This window comes from Vulpes vulpes, chromosome 10, assembly GCF_048418805.1.
Source record: "Vulpes vulpes isolate BD-2025 chromosome 10, VulVul3, whole genome shotgun sequence".
NCBI classification, from domain to species: Eukaryota; Metazoa; Chordata; class Mammalia; order Carnivora; family Canidae; genus Vulpes; species Vulpes vulpes.
The window spans coordinates 5,435,464-5,457,126 of NC_132789.1; the positions used below are offsets into that span (position 1 = coordinate 5,435,464).

General features: G+C 55.1%; 1 protein-coding gene across 44 annotated transcripts in view; it reads left to right on the forward strand.

Moving 5' to 3' along the window:
• Nucleotides 1-250: 250 nt before the first annotated feature.
• The window catches only part of NCOR2 (nuclear receptor corepressor 2), a 209,735-nt gene continuing 188,322 nt past the window's right edge, over nucleotides 251-21,663 (forward strand). For all 44 annotated transcript variants that reach the window (XM_072722674.1, XM_072722696.1, XM_072722679.1 and 41 more), the window contains exon 1: nucleotides 251-386. The gene's annotated coding sequence lies outside the window, so the exon portion shown is untranslated. The remainder of the gene's footprint in view (nucleotides 387-21,663) is intronic.

The following is a 21,663-nucleotide window of genomic DNA, read 5'->3' on the forward strand; positions in this document are numbered from 1 at the left end:
AGCCACCGCCTCCCGGGCTCCCGCCCCGCCCCCTCCTCCCCCTCCCGCCGCCGCCGCCGCCGCCGCCGCCGCCGCCGACACCGCCGCCGCCGCCGCCGCCGCCGCCGGGGAGCGGAGCCGCGGGCAGGCCCGGCCGCACCGGAGCCCCGCGTCCGCCCGCGCCCCCCGAGCCGTGCGCCCGCGCCCTGCGCCCCGCGATGCGCTCCGAGCGGTGGGCCGGGGCCCCTGGGCAGGCGCCCTAGGAGGCGGCGGCGGGAGGATCGCGCCCCGGCTGGAGGCCGGGCCTGCTGCGCGCCCCCAGCCCGTTCGGCACCGCCACTTGCCTGAGCGCCCGGGCGGCCGGAGCGCGCCCCGAGCCCGGGCGCCGCCGCCGCCACCGCAGCGAGGTGAGTCGGGGCCGCGGGGCGGCGCGGGGCGCGCTTCCGGGGGGGTCGGGGAAGGTCGCGCGGCGCACGCGGCGGAGTTGGCGGGGCCCCGCGCTCCGGAGTTGGCGCTCTCGGGGGTGGCCGCCGCGGCCCGCGTGCGTGGGGGCGCTGGGGAACTTAGGGGAACTCCGGCCGCCCTGCGAGGGGCGGGAAGGGGGGAGGGGGCGTGGGGAGGACCCGCGGGGGGCGCCCTGGAAATGCGCAGGGCAGCCCCCGCCGCGCGCCCAGCCCGGGGCCCGGCCGCCATGCGCCTCCCTCTCCCCAAGTAGCCCCGGGCTGGGGGTGACACTGCGTCTTATCCTCCAGCAGGCAGCGCGGGCTTGGGGAGCCCCCGGAGACGGCACCGGTGCTCCCCGGCCTGGCTGCTGGGGGAGGGCGCGAGGCGGGTTCCCGCCAGCGGGGGGCGGGGGCCGCTCCCGGGCGGGGGAGCAGAGCGCGCTGGGTGGGGGTCCCCCCGGGAGAGGCGCCCCCGCCCCCGCCCGCGCCCCCGCCCGCGCCCCCGCGGGCCGGTGTTCCTGCCGCCTGGGCCTGCCTCCCGCGGCGGTGACGCCTCATTGGGCCGCCTCCTGGTCCCTCCCCCGGGCTGTGCGGATACTTGGGATGCCACTAGTTTGGGAAGTTGGAATTCAGAGCTGATCCCACTCGGGCTGGACCTGGAGGCCCCGGGCCCCAGTGCTGGGAGAGCATCCCCAGAGACCTGCGCGGGGCGGGGGGACGCGTGGGGCGCGCCTTCCGCACCCCGGGCGCCGGCAGTGAAAAGCCGGAGGGAGGAGGGAGAGACCGGCTGTACCTGTGAGCTGCCGTCGCCCGGGCCCAATTAGCGTGGGGCGCCCGGCGGTATTTTTACATCGTAGGTTTATTTTTTTGGAAGCCAGTGTCCTCCCGCCGCCTGTCGCGCGCTCCGGCTCTCCAAGGGTCTGGTTGCAGGCAGCGGAGGCGGATCTGTTCAGTGGGCCCAGCCTCCTCCCTTCCTCCCCCTCCTCCTCCTCCCCCCCCTCGTTGGTGAGAACTGGTTTTATTATGATTATTTTTTTTTTTCCCTTTTTGCAGATTCGGAGGAAGGATGTGTGAGGGAGGGCGGGGGGGAGGGGTGAGGATCCCTGTGGGCTGGATGGGGGAGTTCTGGGCACGTTGGGATGTGTTATCGGTGGCCTTGACTTTGCCCTTTTTAAAACCAGATCTGGGTCTTCGCGGCTGCTTTGATATAAGGGGCTCTCAGGACCAGGCGTGAGCTAGGAGGGCGTCCCAGGGCATTGTTGTGTACCTCGTCGTGGGTGGCCTTTTTTTCTTTTCTTTCTTCTTTCTTTCTTTCTTTCTTTCTTTCTTTCTTTCTTTCTTTCTTTCTTTCTTTCTTCTTTTTCTCTTCTCTTCTCTTCTCTTCTCTTCTCTTCTCTTCTCTTCTCTTCTCTTCTCTTCTCTTTTTTTGATGAAGTGGGGGAAGCAATGAGAGAAAGGAAGAGATGTGAGCTGGGATAGCCGAGCCTTTTTGACAGCCTACTCTGCAACTCAACTCCCTGGGTTCAAATCTTTCTTTTGTCACTTATCTGGCTGGGTGACCCTGGGCACATTACTTAACCTGCCTGTGCCTTAGTCTTCACAGCTGCAAAGTAGGGTAACGGTATTTTTCCCAAGTCCCTAGGGTTGTTGTGAGAACCAGAGAGTGGTATTTGTGTGCATGTTACCATGACCACTGTTTTGTTATTATTAATTACTCTTACTAGGTTCTAAAACTTGACTTTTAATCCAACGGCCTGGAAATCTTGAGAGCCGGGGCCGACTTGCCTCTTGCTGGGGAGTGGGGGGACCAGGTGGAGGGAGGACGCCTTCTCCCCACCCGTGCCCTCCGCTTGTGCCGGTGCCGATGGAGCCGGGGCAGGTGCTGCCTGCCGCCCATTGAGCGGATGCACAGACCGAGCCGGGCAGCGGGGCGCACGCAGGCCCGGGAGCAGGCCCGGGAGCAGGTCCTGGAGCAGGCGCCGAGATGCGAGGGCATCCCGGGCGCTGTCTGGCTTCCCCGCCCGCCGCCTTGTCCCTGCTTGGAAATTTACCGCCGCCGCCGCCGCCGGGTGCCCGGGGAATCTGCGGTGCCCAGACATGGGGGCAGGAGCCAGCGGGCCCCAGCCCTGGCCTCTTCCCACTGAGCTATTTATGCTTGCTCCGGGATCAATACTATTGATAAATCCATGTAAATGGTAATGTGACTGTCAGGTCCCGGTGAGGGATGGAGACCCCCTTCTGGGGCTGCGCGCATCCCCCTCCCTCCCTGGTCGAGGGTTCGCCTACGTGGGAAGGATTTATTTGGCATAATCTGTTCTTTTCCCCCAATTAATAACACTTATACCACCTCCTAAAGATTTCTGAGAGCTCTGGAAACACGCATTTAGCTGCATGAAAGCCCTGAGCCTAGCCGGGGAGGGCGGGATTGTTCCAGGGCACGGGGTGGGGGCTTGGGCTCGCTGGCACTCACCCGCTGGCACAGTGGAAAGCCTCCCCCCCACTCCCCCTAGGAGTCGTGGCCCCCAGTGCCTTGCCATTCAGGCTGCCTGTGGCGGTGGCCTGGGCTGGAATACTCCCCCGCCAACTGCCCGGTGGGGGTGTCCCTTATTCTGTGTTCCCACCCCCACCTGAGGCCTGTGGGTGAGATTGGTGGTTCACGCTGAGATTTGGGAATGGGAGGGTTCACCTTCAGGAGAACCCAGCCTGAGGAGCTTCTGTCTATGAGAAGCAGAAGCGCTCCAGGCAGGAGCCCACAGGCCTTTCCCTCCTCCAGCTCTCTGAACACCTCCCCCCCCCCCCCCCCCCGCCCCCCATGGCACTCTGCCTCCTACGAGAGGGTTGAGAGCTTTTATTTGTCTGTTTTTCTCTTCTGTTTCCTTTTCATGTCTCAGCCGCCAACAGCAGCCTCCCCAGGTGACACCTCTGAAGGGAACAGCTTGCAGGAGCTGGTAATTCCTGCCCTACCTGCCCCAGGGAGGGGGTACTAGGAGGGGGGCCTGGGGAGGGCCAGCTGCCCAGGGCCAGGCCAGGCTGTCATCCTAGGAGGCCTTGCACCATGGGTGGGTATGTGGGGTCCCCAGGGATGTGATGCTTAGGGAGGTTCAGCGGCATCCTCTGAGGATCCTTGGGGGGCGTCTGGAAGGGATTTTACCCCATCATTGGGCTCCTGCTCTTGGAGCTGGAGGTATTGTACATAACACAAAATACTCTATTAGGAACAGCCAACACATACCAGGCACTCACGGTGTGCCAGGCTCTGCCCCCACCGGGAATCCAGTCCTTCAGCTCTTGTGAGGTCAGTGCTATCATTATCCCATTTTATAGATAGTGAAATCGACAAGGCACAGAGTGGTTTAGTGACTTGCCCAAGGTCACACACTTTAGCTGTGGAACCAAGAATTAAGACCTGGGATTGATTGCTCATGGTCATGTTGGTACAGCACTAGCAGGCTACAGACCTGCTCTGTGGAACTGCTGGACAGGTTAGGAAGAAAAGAATTGTTTCTTATTGGAGCAGCACCTACAGATCTTTGCCCCAGGGGGGCAGGAGAGACATGGGGAGGGGAAAGTGCCTGAGGCAGGCCTAGGGTTTCTTTGAAGTCTCATTTTATCTTGAACATTCATGCAAATTTGGTATTCGCTTTGGCGGCTGTGTTTATTTTGAAATGAAAACATGGTTTTGAATTATTTAGCAGGGTGGATAACGGGGCTCCAGAAAGTGGCATCAGAGGAGTGCGTGGCCTGGAGTTTCCGCATGCTGCCTGGCGTGCAGCCCTCGGGTGTTTCTGTAGCAGGCCTTGAGAGGGTCTGAGGTGGAAGGCAGCTTTTACTCATTTTACAGATGAGGGCACAGGTCAGAGGGGCCAGGCCAGCCCAAGGTCACACAGTGGTGTGACTTTTGCTTACAGTGATCAACATCATTGTGGTTACTCACCCAGTTGGGCTCAGGCGAGCCACCCTGGAGGAAGGCTCTTTCGTTTCATAGATCCGTAAAGAATCCTAAACAAACAGCAGAGGACAGACTAGGCATGTTTAGTTCCTGATCCTCATGGAGGCAGCCAATTTAGCAGGTTCTGGTGCGTTCAAGCCCCAGCTCAGCAATATACACGCAGTGTGCCCAGGGGCTGGCCCCTGCTTCTCAGAGTTTGGGTTCCCTGGTCTGTAAAATGGGTACATCGCTCACAGCTGGTGGGGTAGTGGAGAGGATTACAGGGCAGAAAGTGTGAGCATTGGGTTTGATGTTTGGCTCTGTAGCTTTCAGCTGTTTTGACTCTGAGCAAGTTGTTTAACTTCCTTGAGCCTCAGTTTCCTCATCTGTAAGATCGGGATGGTGATGATAATGATGATGATGATCATCATCCTTCTGCCTTTATTGCTATGAGGACCTGATGTGTGTTGCAAGAGCTGCTGTTTATTATTTCGGCTCACCTTGTCAGAGCCAGAATGCTTCCTTGTAGAATTTATTGTGGGAACCTGGGTCATCACCCCAAGGCTGTTTGGTCATTTCTCCCTCTAAGGGGCTCCTGGGAAGGAGAATGCTCTAACAGAACGGGGTCTCGGGGTCCTGGCTATAGAAAGGGCTCCTTTGAAGTCAGACCTGGGTTCAAATTCTGCTTCCTTCAGCCAATAACTTGAGTGAAGTCTCTGACCCTCGGGCCTCTGTTTCCTTACCCTTGAGTAGGAAATAACATCCAGCTCCGTGGATAGTGTGTAGCAGCACCGTCTAGTCAGCTTTCTGCTTTCGGGGACGGTGTCCTGGACCTGCGCTGCCTGTAGCCATTGGGCACACGTGGCTCTTAAGCTCCTGATATATGGCTAGCAGGACTGAACTGGCAATTTTATTTCATTTTTTAAAAGGTTTTATTTATTTATTCATGAGAGACACAGAGAGAGGAAGAGGGGGAGAGAGAGAGAGAGACAGAGAGACAGAGATGCAGAGACACAGGCAGAGGGAGAAGCAGGCTCCATGCAGAGGATGCAGGGGACCTGACTGGGGACTTGATCCTGGGTCTCCAGGATCATGCCCTGGGCTGAAGGCTGAGCCACCCGGCTGCCCTATTTCATTTTAATTAACTTAAATTTAAATAGCCACATGTGGCTGTGGCTAATGGCTGCCTAATCAGATGGCTCGGGGCTAGATGATGGGAGTCAGAGTCTGTGCAGGAACAGGGCTTGGCTCTTAGCATCTGAGTTTTTCCCTTTTTCATGTTTCTTGTCTCTGCCAGGTCCCAATGGGGCACCATCATATCTTGGTGGCTGCCACCACATTCTTGGGACCTGTTTCCCAGACAGCCCCTGGCTAACCCTAATGCTGACCCAGGCTCCTCCAGCCTCTGTCCTCCTGCCCGTGCTCCTGATCTCACTGCCTCCTTCTGCCCCTACCAGCCTCTGGGGCTGCTCCATCCAGTCAACCTTTCTGCCATGCGGGGAGGAGGGAGGAACATTCTAGATCTGCCCTATCCAACACCATTGCTGTAGCTGCATGTGGCACTGAGCACTTGAAGTGACTGCAACCAAGGAATGGAATTCCATTTTTTACTTCATTTTGATACATTTAGCTAGTCCTGTGTGGCCTGTGGCTACTGTCTCCTTTGGGTGGCATGGTTTTAGTGCCTCCTCTGTGGACTCGGGGCCAAACGCCAGTTTTCAGACCACTGGTTAACATTGTCTTCCTGGCCCTGTAGGCAGCAGGCCTGAGTGCCCCTGAGGCCAGAATCTCTTTGCCCGGACTCTCCCTCCCCATTTGCTTCCCTGGCTGTCATTTTTCAAGCACAGAAGTAGCTCCAGGTCTGTGCAAAGCGTGGGCAGCTCTCACTTCTGAGGGCTGAGCTCTGGTGCATGGGCCTCGGGCCTGGCGGGGCTCACAGAGACTATTGCCCCCCGCTCCCCCCCCCATTTGTTTTCACAAGTGCAGACAATAGGGAAGGCCTACTGTCCATAGTGTTTCATAGTTTTTTTCTGAAGAATGAATGCATGACATAACAACTAGATTAACTTTTTTTTTTTTTTTTTTGGTTGGGGGATAATGTCCCTTTCTATTGCCATTTGAAAAACATAAGAAACTAAAAAGTAGTGCATTCAAAACTCCATTACTTTCTTTGGGCTTTATGAAAAGTAATTTTTATAAGAGAGAATGCCTGGGTCTGTTAGAAAGTTAAAACAGTTCATGAAGGTGTCAGAGGAGGTCTTCTGGTTTCTGCCCTCCATGCAAGGCAGTTTCCCCTCAGAGACTCTGGGCTTATGCCTGCTTAAATGGACACAAGTAATATCATACCCTAGTCACATCTTGCTTTCTTCCCCTAAGTTAAAACATATCTTGGGGCTTATTCTGGAACATATAGAGCAAGTGTCAGCAAACTACTAGCCCACAGGCCAAAACCAGCCCACCTCCTGTTTTTTTGGGTGGGGGGGAGCAGAGGGAGAGAGAATCTTAAGCAGACTTCACGTCCAGAGTAGAGCCTGATGTAGGGCTTGATCTCACGACTCTGAGATCATGATGTGAGTTGAAATCAAGAGTTAGATGCTCAACCAACCAAGCCACCCAGGCGCCCCACCCCCCAACCTCATCTCCTGTCTTTGTATGGTGTGCATGCTAAGGATGGTTTGTGCATTTTTTTAATGGCTGAAAAAATAACAAGAAGATAATATTTCGTGACCTGTGAAATTATATGAAATTTAAATTTCAGTGTCTATAATAAAGTTTTATTGGCACACAGCCACACCTATGCATTAGTGTGTTGTCTGAGTCTGTTTTCAAGCTATAGATGAAAAGTTGCAGAATTGTGACAGAGGCCCAAAGGCTTGCCAGGCCTCATGTTTTTATTGCCAGCTCCTGCTACAGAGCTACTTCATTCTTTTTTTTTTTTTAAACATAGAATTTTTATTTGTGTGAGGATTTTAACTTTTTAAAAAAAAATTATTCATGAGAGACACAGAGAGAGAGGGAGAGAGAGGCAGAGGGAGAAACAGGCTCCATGCAGGGAGCCTGACGTGGGACTTGATCCCAGGTCTCTAGGATCAGGCCCTGGGCTGAAGGCAGCGCTAAACCACTGAGCCACCCGGGCTGCCCTACATCATTCTTTTTAATTTCAGAACAACCTTCTGGGGTTTTCACTGTTGATGAAACTGGGATCCCAGGGAGGATTGTGAATTTAAGAGTCACACTGAGCAGGCCCTGAAAACTCCTGCTTTTGGCCTGGCTAACTGTTCTTGCTCATGGTTATAATTCATTGTTGTAGGATTCGGTAGCAAGGGTGGGGGGATGTTAAGGCATCAGGCAGTGTAGACTGATTTTTATGATGCCTGAAGCTGTGATTCTTGCTGTACAGCGTTATGTGGTTGCTGACACACTTTCAGTGTGGTACATCTTGTTTACCTCTTTGCTTTGGCCATCAGGAAACTCGGAGTCAGATTTGCAGCCTATATTCAGCAATGTGGTCTGGTCTGTATTTCTGTTTTACCCACTTCATCCTGATTTTACATTAGCTTGTCCCTGGTTTTTCTCTTTGCCCTGACCTCCCTCTCCGATACTATCTTACCACATGCATTCCTGAAAGTTGTCTCATCTCTGGAGGGGTGCCCTGGAGCAGGCAGGAGTCAAGAAAAGCAAAACACTCTGAGATGTTTTCATGCTCATGTCCTGTGGGTGTCTGTGGGGTGGTGGGTCACCCCACTGGGGGAGATAACACCCTGGAGTCTCCTGATAGATGATCCCAGGAGGACATCAAGCTTGGCCCTGTGGAGTGTCTTAACTAAGGCCAGACCCTGGGTGATAACCAGGATTTTCGGATGCACATGTTGGGTTGGATTTGGGAAGATGACAGTGAGTGATGAGAAGGGTGGCAGATGTCCCCGTTGGAGGCCCTGGAGATAGAGAAGGCCCTGGAGTTGAGCAGGTGTTGGGCTCACTACTCGGGTCAAGTGTCATTTCTGTCTCTTCTATGACTGGGGCCCTGGGGCCCAGCGATGTCCAAATTTTAGGGTGGCAGTCCTATGGGTGTGTCCACACTGAGGGAGGGACCCCTAGGGCATCTCTTCTGAGCCTCCTTGCTCTGCTGATGTTTTCAATTGCCTCTGTCTCCTCCTGCTGATCCTGGGATACTTCTTGGAGCTGGGAAGGAAGTGGGGGAAAGAGTAAGGTATAGGGTGAGTTGTAGAAAGTGGAAGTAGGGGAGACTGGGCAGCTGGCTGCCTGGTTGTGTGTGTGCATGTGGGGGTGCATGTGTGTGCTATGCTGGAGGTGGCTGGGAGGCTTGGAGGCTTTGGGGGGTCAGTGTGTCCTGTGGCCTGGTGGCTGAGCCTTTCTGCCTCTGGTTTCCCAGGATTGGCCCATGGCCCTGAGTCCTGGGTCTGCCTCTTACTAGCTGTGTGATGTGACCTGGACAAGCAATGGAGCCTCTGTGCACAGCTTCTCAATTTATCCACCAGTGAAATGGGGTGATGGATGACACATCCTCATAAGATGTAGTAGAGCAAAGGGGGCCAAGAGGCTGCCTGAGGCCAAGGCGCTCCTGCAGCCTACGACCTCACCTCTCTCTCCTGTCCATGGCGCTCATGCACCCAGGGAGCCCACCTGGGACCAGGCAGCTGGATCCAAGGGTCTCCTGCTGGTGGCTCACAGATGTCCTTAAGGAACCTCAGGCCCAAACAGTCCCCAACTGGACCCAGTGTGGGGCACAGGCCAGAGACCCCGGGGTCGCCCATGCTGCCCTCCTGGCTGCCCTCCTGGCTGCCCTCCTGGTGCTTCCAGTAGCCCCCTCCCTGGTCTGCTTGTGGCCTTTGTGTACCCACGGACCTTCTGTGGGTGCAGCTGTGCATGGGGCCCTGGTGATACTGTGCCTGGATCTTACTCAGAGTCTTGAAAGGCTTCCCACCACCTTTCACTGCTTTGGAGGCCTGTCTGCCCAGGCGGCTGCTGACCTCTGACCTCCCCTGGGGGGGGGGGAGGTGGCGGGGCGGGGGGGGGGGGGGGGGGGAAGCTGGGGGGGTGGGGTGGGGACCAGCAATCGCTGTGCTGGGCTGGGGGCTGGGAGAGGGGAGGCTCTGGCTGGGCAGGGCGGGGATGCATGGGGAGGGGGGTGGTGGGGAGTGGATTTTTCTCTGTGGCCCAGGAAGCCTCTCTGGAAGCTGCGGTCTGGAGCAGCAGGCCTGGAGGCCGGGCCCATGGGGAGGGGTTGCCCCGGCTTGTCCTCACTCTGAACTCCGGTGCCCGCCGCAGACCCTCTGGGAGCATCGCCCAGTGCTGCGGTGGTGTCTCCGTGGCCATGGCAACCGCCTGGAACCAGGGCCCTGTTCATTAGGCTAACGAGGCAAGCCTGCTGGGCCGAGGCAGGGAGCCAGTGGGAGCCAGGACCCCATGGCCGGGCTCCGCTGGTCTAGGGAGCCACAGGGCCCGGAGCAGGGCCTGGCGGGAATCTGGGGCCCCCTCTGGGGTCCTAGGGACTTGGCCAGGCCCACAGGATGGGGTTCTGGCGGGCACTGGGTGTGAGGGTGACTCGTGTGTGGGCAGCTACTATGACCACCTGAACTGGCTGCGGGGGAGATGTAAGCAGGGAGTGGTGGGGAGGTGCCTACTTTGGCCTTCCCCCACCCCCACCCAGTAGTTTTAGGCATTTCCCCACCTCTACTCTACACCCAACCTAGGCCATTGTGCTGGATTGAATAGTGCCCCCAAATTCCCATTCCCCCAGAACTTTGGAATGGGACCTTATGTGGAGATAGGGTTGTTGCAGCTGCACCTGAGATGAGGTGCTGGGGTAGCGTAGGCCCCAAATCCAGCATGGTGGGTGTCATTTTTAAGCAGAGGAGCAGGCCATGTGAAGAGAGGCAGACATGGGAGTGTCATGTCTCTGAGCCCAGGAGTGCTGAGGATTGCGGGCTGGGAGACCCATAGAGTCTCCGGATGGAATCACCCGCTGACAACTGCGGAACTGTGAGTTCTGCAGAGCAGAGCTGGGTGCCTGGGCTTTGGGATGACACGGTGACCGGCCTCAGTTTCCCCATCCATAAAATGGGTGCACAGTCAGATGACTTGGCTCCAGAAGGTGCTGAGGGGTTGAGTCAGATCACGCATGAAGGAGCTTGCTGCCTTTTTTTTTTTGTTTGTTTTTTGTTTTTTGCTGCCTTCTTTTGCTGAGGGCGCAGAGAAAGACCTCAACACGGGTTGGCACATATGCTGCTGGTATTTGCGGTGGGGAAGTTCCCTTTGCCATTGTGCAGGAAGGTTGGGATATTGCAGCCAGACAACCCCAGGTGCCTGGGGGACTTAAAGCCTGTCTCCACAGGCATGTGGCTTCTGGGTGCTACTTTGGCCTGAGATGGCGCCTTTCCCACCCCCAGAAGGGAGCTCTGCAGGGGCCCAAACTAGGCCCAGGCAGTGTTTGGGGGGATTCATTTCTGCTATCTGGTGTGCGAGGAGAGACACTTGTAAACTCCAAGAAACGCAGGGCCTGAAAACACCTCCCTTGGGTAGAATTCGGTTGTTTGGTGCTTCAGTTTCTACATCTATAAAATGGGGGCAGCTGCATCCCTATCCCTGCCTCATTGAGGAGTGGGATGGAGTAGGGTATTGGGTGCCTCTGACCACCTGCAGTAGATAGGTGTGCACGCCAGCCCCCCCACCCCCCCGCCCACCCCTGTGCCTGGTCTTTGGGTGGGATTGGGTCATAGCCGGCTGGGGAGCCCAGTGAGCTGCTCACCGAGCGCCTATTAAGTGGCAACTCACTTAAGCCCCACAGTGACTCCCACGTGGCCAGAACTGTTCCTTTCCCTGTTGCGTGGTGGGGAAACTAAGGCACTTGGTAGTAGTGTGAATGGCTTAGAGCACACAGCTGGTAAGTGTCTTCCATGGTAGGCAGTTGTCACAGGTGGGGGCTGGCCTTTTCTTGGCTCTCTGTTTCCCTTGGACTGCGAGTCTGAGGGGGTGGCCTGGGTGTACCTGTATCCAGCCCTGAGCATCTCTGCCCATTCTTCCCCTAATCCAGCCTGTCCCCCTTGGGGTCACCCTTGCAGGCTCCTGGGCTGTGGCTGGCTCTGCCATGCAGGAAGCTGACCCTGCTTGTCTAGGCTATAAATAGCAGCTGCAGCACAGTGGCGGCCAGGAAGCTGCATCTCAGGGCACCTGGGCTCTGGCTGCTGCCCCTTTGCTGCAGCGCCTCCCAGAACCATCCTTCTTCCGGTGGGAATGCCAAAGTGGAAGCATGTGTGCACCCCAGCATTGTGCTGCCTGTTTGCTGTGTGACCTTTGTGTTCTCACTGCCCTCTCTGTGCCCCTGAGCCCCCAGCCATGTGTTTAGGACGCCTCTCTGCTTCCTGTGCTATGTAACACGTGTTCCCAGGGTGTCTGGAGGATGGCTGGGGAGGTATGCAGGGCAGGGTGAGTTGTCATTGAGAGGGGGTCAGATGGTTTTGGCTTTGGAGGTGGGGGAGGTTAGTGGGAGGGGTAATCCAGGGAATCTGGGGAGGGGACATGGGACCTGTCTTAGATGGGTGTGGGGGAACATGAGGAGGTGGAACTGCCTGGAAGGTCCCGGACTGGGGATGACCATGGGGTGCACTGGCCATCTGAGACCCATCCCCACTACTCGGTTCCCGTGTGACTTTTGCATGGCTTCTTTGGGCCTCAGCATACTCCTCAGATTTCCCGGCAGGAAAGAGGCACACAAAGCTTTCAAGCAAGAAGGAGCCATTTCATTGTTCCCTCTGTCATCTTCTGCGTTTTCATGGTTAATATTGCTAATGTCCTTGTGTTGTTAGGGGGCAGGGCTCCTCTTGCCCCTCTCTGGACTGTCAGGTCCTTGGGGGTCCTGGCTCCTGCAGTTTCCTGAGTGGCTTTGCTGCTGGGCACTTTGGTGGCCTCTGCTCCCCCGGTCCCTGCTGACTGCCCTGCCTGGTTTCTGGCAGATGCCAGCTGCGCAGTGAAGGCTAGGGCTTGATCCTTTGGACATTTCCCAAGCGTGAGCCTCATGCTGCAGGGCCGGCGTACCTTGCAAAGCCTTCCACCTTCATGGAGGTTACCTGTCTTCTCGGTGTACATATCGTCCATGGCCTAGAGTGCACGAACACGAAGTCTAGGTTTCATCAGGGTGGCTTCCCTGTTGGCAGTCTTGCTAGATTGTGGGATACAATCCCAGGGCGATTTGTGACTGGTCCAAAAAAAAGAAAGAAAGCTTGCCTAAGATTATTGATTGATGAGTTATCATCTTAGAGAGGGAAGTCTCTAGTGATAAGCCACAGGACTCTACCTGATTCACATTTTCATCGAAGGCTAGACTTGACACCCGTGGCGTATGTGTTTACCTGGCAGGTGACGGAACTGGCCGGGCCTGCTCATGCTCTGTAGGAGAGGCAGTCATGTGGGCCTGGCAGCTGCCTTCTGGAGTTCAGGGTTGGGGGGCGGGGGTGCGGCCATAGGAGCAGTTTCCTTGAAGCCTGTGGTCAGGAGAATAATGATCTCTCCCACAGTTGTCCATGTCCTAGTTCCCAGCAACCTTGAAGGTCTTGTCACCGGCAAAGGGGAATTCAGGCGGTGGCTGGGATTAAGGCTGCTAATCAAGCCGACCTTGAGATGGGAAGCTACCCTGGATAATCCTGGTGGGCTCCAACTCTCCCCAAGGGTCCTTAGGAGGAGGAAGTAGGAGGTCAGAGCGGACGGAGCCTGAAAGATGCTATCCTGCTGGCTTTGAGGATGAAGGAAGGGGCACAGAGCCAGGGAATGCAGGCAGCCTCTGGAAGCCGGAAAGGGCCAGGATCGGATTCTCCTGAGGAGCCTCCAGAAGGAGCGCAGGCCTGCCGACACCTTGACTTGTAGCCCTGCTTTGGACTTGTGATCTCCAGAAATGCAATAATAAATTTTATACTGTTTTAAGTCACTAAGTGTGTGGTCATTTATTACAGCAGCAAGAGAAAACTCATACGTGGCCTGCATCTTTCCTGAGACCAGGAGCTGGGAGCAATGTGGTCATTCATTCATTTATTTAAAAAGATGGATTTGTTTATTTGAGAGAGAGAGAGAGAGAGGGAGAGAGAGCGATAGAGCAGGTGCGAGCAGGGGAGGGACAGAGGGAGAGGGAGCTTGATCCCATGACCCTGATACCATGACCTGACCCTGAGATCATGACCTGAGCTGAAATCATGTCAGACACTCAACCAACTGCACCACCCAGGTGCCCCACAATGTGGTCATTTAGATGCTGGTGTGTCTCTACTGCCAGTGACCTTGGAGTCAAGTCTGCTCTGGGGTCTTGGCCTCAACCTAGGGCTGTGGGTAAGGGACTCTGAGCCAAGAGAGGGAACTATAAAGGGCCATACTAGGGAAAAACTGAAATACAAAACAAATCTGGAAGCAGGGAGGTGACCCTTTGGGAGCTTTGGAGAGGGAAAGAGGTAGTGTGAGGTAAGGATGTTGGTGTGTGTGTGTGTGTGTGTGTGTGTGTGTGTATTTTCTTTTTTCTTAATTACTTCGAATCCAGTGGGGTACCTGGCCCCAGCGATGGCCAGAAAAATAACACATCCTCAGCCTATCCATCAACCTGTGATGAGCCGTGGATGATTCTTCTGGGTGTGGTCTCCCAAGGGGCAGGTGTACCAGATTCTTGGAGCAGACAGGTGATGCCACACGCTGCTTCCTTCTTGGCTTTATTAAAAAGAGGGGAAAAAAATGGCCCACACCTCTGGCTCCGAAGGCCTCTGGGCCTGTGTCCAGAAACCTGAAGCCTGCAATTAAATGAAACTAGATCCGTAGGTGGGGAGAGCTTCTCCTGCCCAGAGAGGCTCCAGAGACTAGGCCCTGGGGACCTGCTGCTGATGGATGGACTGTGTGGGGTCTGGGGGCACAGAGAAGCTGCCTCAGGGAAAGGGGAGAGGGTGGGAATGTACCAGCCAGCCTCAGTCCAAGAGGCCGGGCTCAGGGCCACCACTAAGGTGGCTGCCTTTTATTAAAACAGAAAATTGCAGGTGACTTTCTGGTCACCCGAGTCCCTTCCCTGGAGGTCACCACTTCTCCGCTAGATATGTGCTCTTCTAATCCACATTTTCATGCTTCACGAGCCTCTCTGTGGATCCCTGCATGGCTTGGGGCCCTGTCCCATCTCTGGGCTGAAGAATGCATGTGGCCATGTTTTTCTGCGTGCGATGCTCTGCAGTTTGCTGTTAAGGGGAGCCATAGGACTTGGCCAGTTTTGTAGGTCAAAAGTGCTCGAATATCGACAGCTTTTATATAATTCAAGCTAGTAATTTCCTGTCCATGCTTAGACAGGCGGCGGAGCGGAGTAGCTACAAGCAGGGATTTGATGGTGCGTGGGCTCCCACCCCATGTAAAACAAGGATCGAAATACTTGCTACCTACGTTCCAGATGTGTTTTGAGGATTAGAAGTGTAACATACAAGGCATTTAAAACCACGTAGCTATAGTCATTATTATTATTCTTATATTTTTTAAAAACATTATGATTTTGCAGTGTGTTGGTGGAGTTTGATCTAGTTGATGGATTTTAACTTATGTACAGATAATATTTTGTCATGGGGATGCATGACATGTGATTGGTGTATTCCATGGAGATGCCACTTGAGTTGATTGCAGTGTTTGGACCTTCTCTGAGTACCTCAGGGTGCTCATGTGCGTCCTGTCTCCTCCACATATTCTTGGGACTGGAATCTTTGGCTTGTGGCTTTTCCAGACATTGCCAGCTGGTGCTGCCCAGGGGCTGCACTGGCTGACTCTCTCTGTTTTGGGGTATGGGATCTCCCTACGGCCAAGCCCTTGGGTGGGGCATGTGGTTTGATAGCTGCCTTACAAAAAAAAGACTTTTGGTTTTTAGAAGCAGAACAAACATGTTCTCTGTAAGTTGGAAAATTAAGAAACAAAAAGCCTGCACATAAAAAAATCCAGCTACATTCCCGCCCCCCAGAGAGGGAGCATTGGCATCTTGGTGTATGTGGGTTTTGATGAGAGGGATCAGCTCTGATCTCTGCTGCCCTGAAGTGACCATGGGCCAAGGGAGCAGTGAAATATGGGGATTCTGCGGCCTCCACTCGAGACCCAGCAGGCGAGAATACTCAGGGATCGGGCAGGGATTTGGTAGCTTGGAGTAGGACTTTGCATCAGCTGGATCCAGGACCCACCTCTGCCTTGCAGTAGCTGTGTGACATGCATGGCTCATGGAACCTCAGAGACCCACAACTTTGTTTCCTTGCAGTGTTTTTGTGCATCCCTGTACACAGTAGGTACACAATTGATGCTGAAGGAATGCAGTATAGTAGGGTCTCTCAGCCTAGGCACTACTGACATTTGGGTGAGATAATTCTGATCTAGGGGCTGTCCTATGCATTCAAGGGTGTTGAGCAGCATCCCTGGTCTCTGCCCACCCGGTAGATGGTACCCCCCCACCCAATGTGATAACCAGAAAGGACTTCAGGACACTCGCTGCCCGATGTCCTTGGGGGCTGGGGTTGGTGGGCACAGTTGCCCCTCCAGGACCCCTGTGGTACATGATAGGACCTCATAGAGGACTGTCTGGAAGACAGAGAAGCCCAGGACAGTTTTCCATGGAGTCTCTGCCCAGTGTGTAGGTTTTCTTCATTCAGATGCTTTAAGCACCTACTGTGTGCTGGGAGCTGACCTAGGTGCTAGGATTCGTCTGGGAACGAGGCAGGCAGGTGGTCTCTCTTCTTGTTTCCTGGGCATAGCTGGACACTGTGCACTAACCATGGCTTGGCCTTGGGATATGGTGGTGACTTAAGCCCTATTCCTGCCTTAGTCTCCCCTCTCTGTGACATGGGGCAAAGGTTGTCCTGAGGGTTGCAGGTGACCCTTTGAGGAACTCTATTACCTTGGGCTGGCTGTTTCCTTTCTGGGCCTCGGTTTCCCCATCTGGAGAGTGGTGTTTGCAGTAGCACCTACCTCCTGGGCTGCCTTGGGGATTTGTGAGTTCTTTGCTCAGGCACATAGCACACAGTAGGTACCGTGTGACGGTGGGCAGATGGTGTGTGCAGAGACTCTGAAGGCCAGTGTGCAGGCATCTGCCCTTGGGTTATCACAGCCTGCTGGGTGGGGGCGGGGCGTGCTGGTGGAATGCCCCCGGCATCCTCTCTGTGCCTGGCCATGCGAGTGGGGGTCTTGGCGGGAGGGAGAGTCCAGCTGCCCTCCTCCCCAGGCCTGTAAGGAGCCGGCTCAGTGGAGATCCCTAAGGCGATTAAGTGGGTTCATTTGATCCTGAACGTGAACTTGAGCAGGCGGCTTATCTCCTGGAGATGAAAGCCAGGCAGGCGATGAGCCACCTGGCCCAGGCAGGGAGTGTGGGATTTTATCCTCCACTCTGCCCAGCTGAGGCCTGTGCTGGGGGCGTTTGCCCTACCTGCCCCCGGCCCCTTCGGCTGCATGTTCAGACTGTGCTTTTGATGTTGGTCTGATACTGGCGGGCACATGCCACAGTAATTCATTTGACCCTTTCAGTCTCATGAACTAGCAACCATCATCACTTTTTCTGTGTTATAGGCAAATAGTTAAGGCTCAGAGAGGTCAGCTGACTTTTCCAGGGTCACACAGCGTCTTGACACCCCCAATGATATTTGCTGCATATATGGGCAACAACCCCTTTTATTCCTGGGTACTGAGATTCCTGCTTCATACACTCTGACTTTACACAGGGTTAACAACAACAAGAAAAATCAGTGTAATGCCCCCATTGTAGTATAAAGGGAAATGTAAGGAAGGAGCTGCAGGCTCCCACTCAAATGAGTAAGTGCAGATTTGAGAGGAGTGAGTGCAGAAGGGTTTTTGTTCTGGAAATACATGAAAGTGACTTAAAGAAAAGAAAAAAAGCAAGTGTTTGAATTGGTTCTGGCAGGTTTTTATAATGGCCAGGTCATTTGAAAATTGTGTGGGGAGGATGACTTTCACGGCGTGTGCCTGTTTTCCCGGGCTGAGTGCCCGGCGCACGACAGCCATCATCATCTGCGTATGTTTCTGGCATGTTCCAGGTGGGGACACCACCTCTGAGACCCTTGCTGCTCTAACCACGTGGAAACGGTAACAGTGACAGCTGTCACATGACCACTTGTCCAGAAGCCTTCCTGGTAACGATGGATAACATGTGCCGGGAGTGGGACCGCTGCCTCGGAGACCCCTGTCCGCTTTTCTTTTTTTTTTTTTAATATTTTATTTATTTATTCATGAGAGACAGAGAGAGAGAGGTAGAGACATAGGCAGAAGAAGAGGCAGGCTCCTCTAGTGGAGCGCCATGTGGGACTCGATCCCGGGACTCGAGGATCACGCCCTGAGCTGAAGGCAGAAGCTCAACCACTGAGCCACCTGGGCATCGCACCCTGTCCGCCTTTCAGTCGGTGTTAACAGAAGCAGTGATGGCAGACCAGGTGCTGTGACCCCCCCCCCTCCCCCCTTTGTCCCCTTCTGGCTTGGATTTCTGCAGTGGCTTCCTGCTGGCTCCTGAGTCCACTCTTGTCCTTGTGGTGCTGCAGCCAGAGGGAAGCTGTCTGAGGGAGGAGGTGCCTCAGGGTCCCGCTCTCCAGGCCCTGCCGCCTCCTCCTCGGGGAAGAAAGCCAGAGGCCCTGAGGCCTGGGCGGCTCCTGCTACCTTCACACTTCTTTCCACCTGGGCATTTGCACTTGCTGTTCCCCACCTGGCATGCTGCCTCCTTGCTGTCATTAATGTCAGCTCTGATGTCACCCTCAGGAGGGCCACCCATCACTATCGTTGCTCCCCACATACCGTCTGCAGTTGCTGTGTGAAGCTCCTCGGTGGATTTATATTCCCTCATGTCTTGATGGCCTTCCCATGTCAGAGGTCACCTCCTAGGCAGCAGGAGCTACGTCTGTCTGTCTTGTCCGCGGTGGGGCCCTTGGGGTCTGGAATGGTGCCGGGACATAGGGGCTCATTCTGTGTTGTTGAGTCCCTTCGCAGGGCTGGCTGGGTCCCTTCGCACTGAGATGGAACCTGGCTGGGCCAGGTCTCTGTGGGCCTGGCCCAGGGGAAGGGGAGGCCGGGTGCTGGACACAGGGCCCTTGTCCCTCAGTGGCTTCCAGCCTGTCTGGAACTGGCCAGACCCGTGCCTGCTGCTTCCTGCCCAGGGAGAGAGGCTCTTAGGGAGTCAGGGTGCAGATGGGGTCAGCGGGGTGGGGTTGCTTCCAGGGTTCATTTGGTAACATCTGAGATACTTATGGTTGTCACAAGGCGGGGGTAGGGGCAGGGGGCAGGGGGTGCCACAGGCCTAGTATGCTGGGGCCAGAGATGCTGTAAACACCCGATAGGGCAAGAGCAGCCCCCGCAGGGAAGAATGATCCAGCCCAAGTGTCAAGAGTGCAAGGACCTGGCATCAGGCCTCGGATGCTCAGCATCTGGGCTGGGCTCAGAGCAGGGGAGGACCGGGCAGACCTAGGTCCTCATTGCATGCTGTGTCTGCATATCTGTGACCCAGAGTGTGCCCCCGGGCAGGGTGTCTAGGCATCCCAGAGTGGCGTGTCAGGTCTGTTACCAGCACAGGCTGGCCATCAGCTGCCTTGGTGATGGGTCCCCCACGTCTGCAGGGTTCCCACAGCCTGGCGGCTGGAGCTTCTCCTTTTCCCAGGGCTGAGAGCCAGTTGGGGGCCCTGCAAACACAGTTGTTGCTGTGGGAGGTCCCCCTGCAACCATCCCCTTCAGGGCCCCTTTTACAGATGGCAAGGCCAAGGCCCAGAGTGGGTTAGGCTCAGGGTTGCACAGCACTATAGGGGCTGGACTTAGGAGGCCTGATATTTAAGCAGGGAATGCCAGCTCTCCAGGTCCCACGGTCTCCTGCCTCTGTCTGTCTGGCTCCTCCCACTGACCAGATTCCACATCCCCTCCAGTCATTATGGCTATTTGTTTTATATTTTTTTTGTTTGTTTTATAATTTTGCGAATTAAAAAAAATATTTCGTGTCTGTACCTGGTCATGTTGCATTTCTGTATCATTTATAATATTTTTTTTATTTTAAAAATATGTTACTGTTCTATTCATGTAAGGAATACTATTCAGTCATAAATAGGATTGAAGCTCTGGTACATTTATAATGTGGATGAACCTTGCAAACATGTGGAGTGAAAGAAGCCAGACAGAAGGCCACACCTATCAGATTCTGTTGAAATGAAATGTCCAGAACAAGCAAACCTGTAGAGACAGGGGGCAGATAAGTGGTTGCTGGAGGGGGTGCTGGGGGTACGGAGGTGACTGCTCATGGGCAGTGGGGGCTCCTTCCCTTTCATGTCTGGGGAATGTTCTGGAACTAGATAGGGATTGTGGTTGCACAACACTGTGAATGTCATCGGTGCACCAAGTTGTTCACTTTATAATGGTTAATTTTGTGTTATGTGAATTTTGCCTCAATAAAAAAAACCAATCTGGGAACTGAAAAAAGATATGTATTTAGTAAGCTTTTACTCCATGCTAGACACCGTATACATTTGCTTACTGAGTCAACCCCATGAGTGAGAGTTTCCATTTCACAGGCAAGGGGCAGGCACAGAGATGTTAAGCAGCATGCCCAGGGTCACACAGCTGGAAAGCAGAGGAACCGGGGCTGGATCCTCAGGTCCCCACGTCTGTGCTCCATGGCCTCCCCGTGGCCTGGAAAATGGTAGAAGTCTGTGCTTTGGTGGCTCCCCTGCCTGCCTGCCCTGCAGCCATGAACACCCCTGTTCGCCCCCACCCCCACCCTCCCTACAAAAGCAGGAACTTTCCAACACGGGTCGGGTGCTGTGATTCAGTGTGGCTTGCTCTGGGGAGCATGGGGGCGGGGGGCTGGGCTGTTTTCAGTTTCTGCTGAGTTTCTTGCTCTGACTCAGTGCTGCCCCTGGCCCCAGTGACCTGGGCTTCTGAACACCTGCTGAGCCGAGCTCTTGCTCATGTGAGCCATCAGAAGGAACCAGATTTGAGACCGTCACTTGCTGGCTTCTCTGGGCCTTGGCTTTCCTTTCTGTGTAGTGGGGGCATGGAAGGAGGTGTTTATTGATATCTCTCATATCAATTAGTGGATGTGAGGGGCCGCACATGTCTGGGTGTGTGTGTCAGGCCCCTTCTGTTCTCCAGGACGACCAGCTGCTGAGCCTGGTGGGTGAACGAATGGTGGCCACTGAAGCCTCCATCTCCCACCCATTGGGTCCTGCTGTAGAGGCTGGGATGGGAGCCTGTGCCCTGTGTCATCTCATCCTTGCCTGGCTCAAGGGGCTGAGTCTGGGTGTATCTGGTTCTGGGGGAGTTGATTGATGTCTGAATAGATTGGAGGCTGAGCTCCGGTCTCTGGGGAGGCAGGCTGGTTGACCTGAGCCCCCGACCTGATCTTGAACAGTGCCTCATGCTGGCCCACAGAGCAGCACCTGGCATCATCCTTGTTTGCTTTCTTTTCTTTTCTTTTCTTTTCTTTTCTTTTCTTTTTTCTTTCTTAGATTTTATGTATTCATGAGAGACACACAGAGAGGCAGAGACATAGGCAGAGGGAGAAGCAGGCTCCATGCAGGGAGCCCAAAGTAGGATTCGATCCCAGGACCCTGGGATCACGACCTGAGCCAAAGGCAGGCGCTCAACCACTGAGCTACCCAGGTGTCCCTCATCCCTGCTTTTTTGATGGGGAAACAGGTTTGCAGAAGCAAGGTGACTTCCTCAGGCTTTTCAGAATGGCTGGGCTGGGGTCTGAGCCTCAGCCAACCTGACTTTAGCTGTTCTGGTTATTATTGTTTTGTGCTGGAGGAAACAGCTTCAGAGAAGTTCAGCCACGAGTTTGGGGTCGTCCAGCTAGAACCTGGGTTGAATCCGGGTGTCAGGCCAGGTCCTGGGCTTCAGGGGCTCTGGGTACAGGCTCCCTTGCTGGGCTTTCCTGTTCTGTCTGTGCAGTGAGCACTGCCTGAGGGATTGTCTGGTCCCTCCTGGTGCATAGGTCCCTGGGCTGGTGTCAGCATGCAAGCCAGTGGGGAGCATGCAGAGGGAGGCCAGGAGAGGGAGGGGGAAGGAGGGAGGGAGGGAAGGATGATGGAGGAAATGTGCAAGGACCCTGATCTCTCTCTGGACCAGGTCAGTGGGAACTGTCCTGCCCGCCCTGGGTTGCTGGAGTCCCTGGAGCATCCCTTGGGCCTCGGGTGACAAATTTCTTTCACCGTCTCTTGACCTGGACAATTAATTGCTTCTGGCGATCGATGGCTCCACGGCACCCCTGCTCTCCCAGGCAGCCCCCAGCCTCGCCCTGCAGCCACTAATGGCCCAGACCCCACTCTGGGG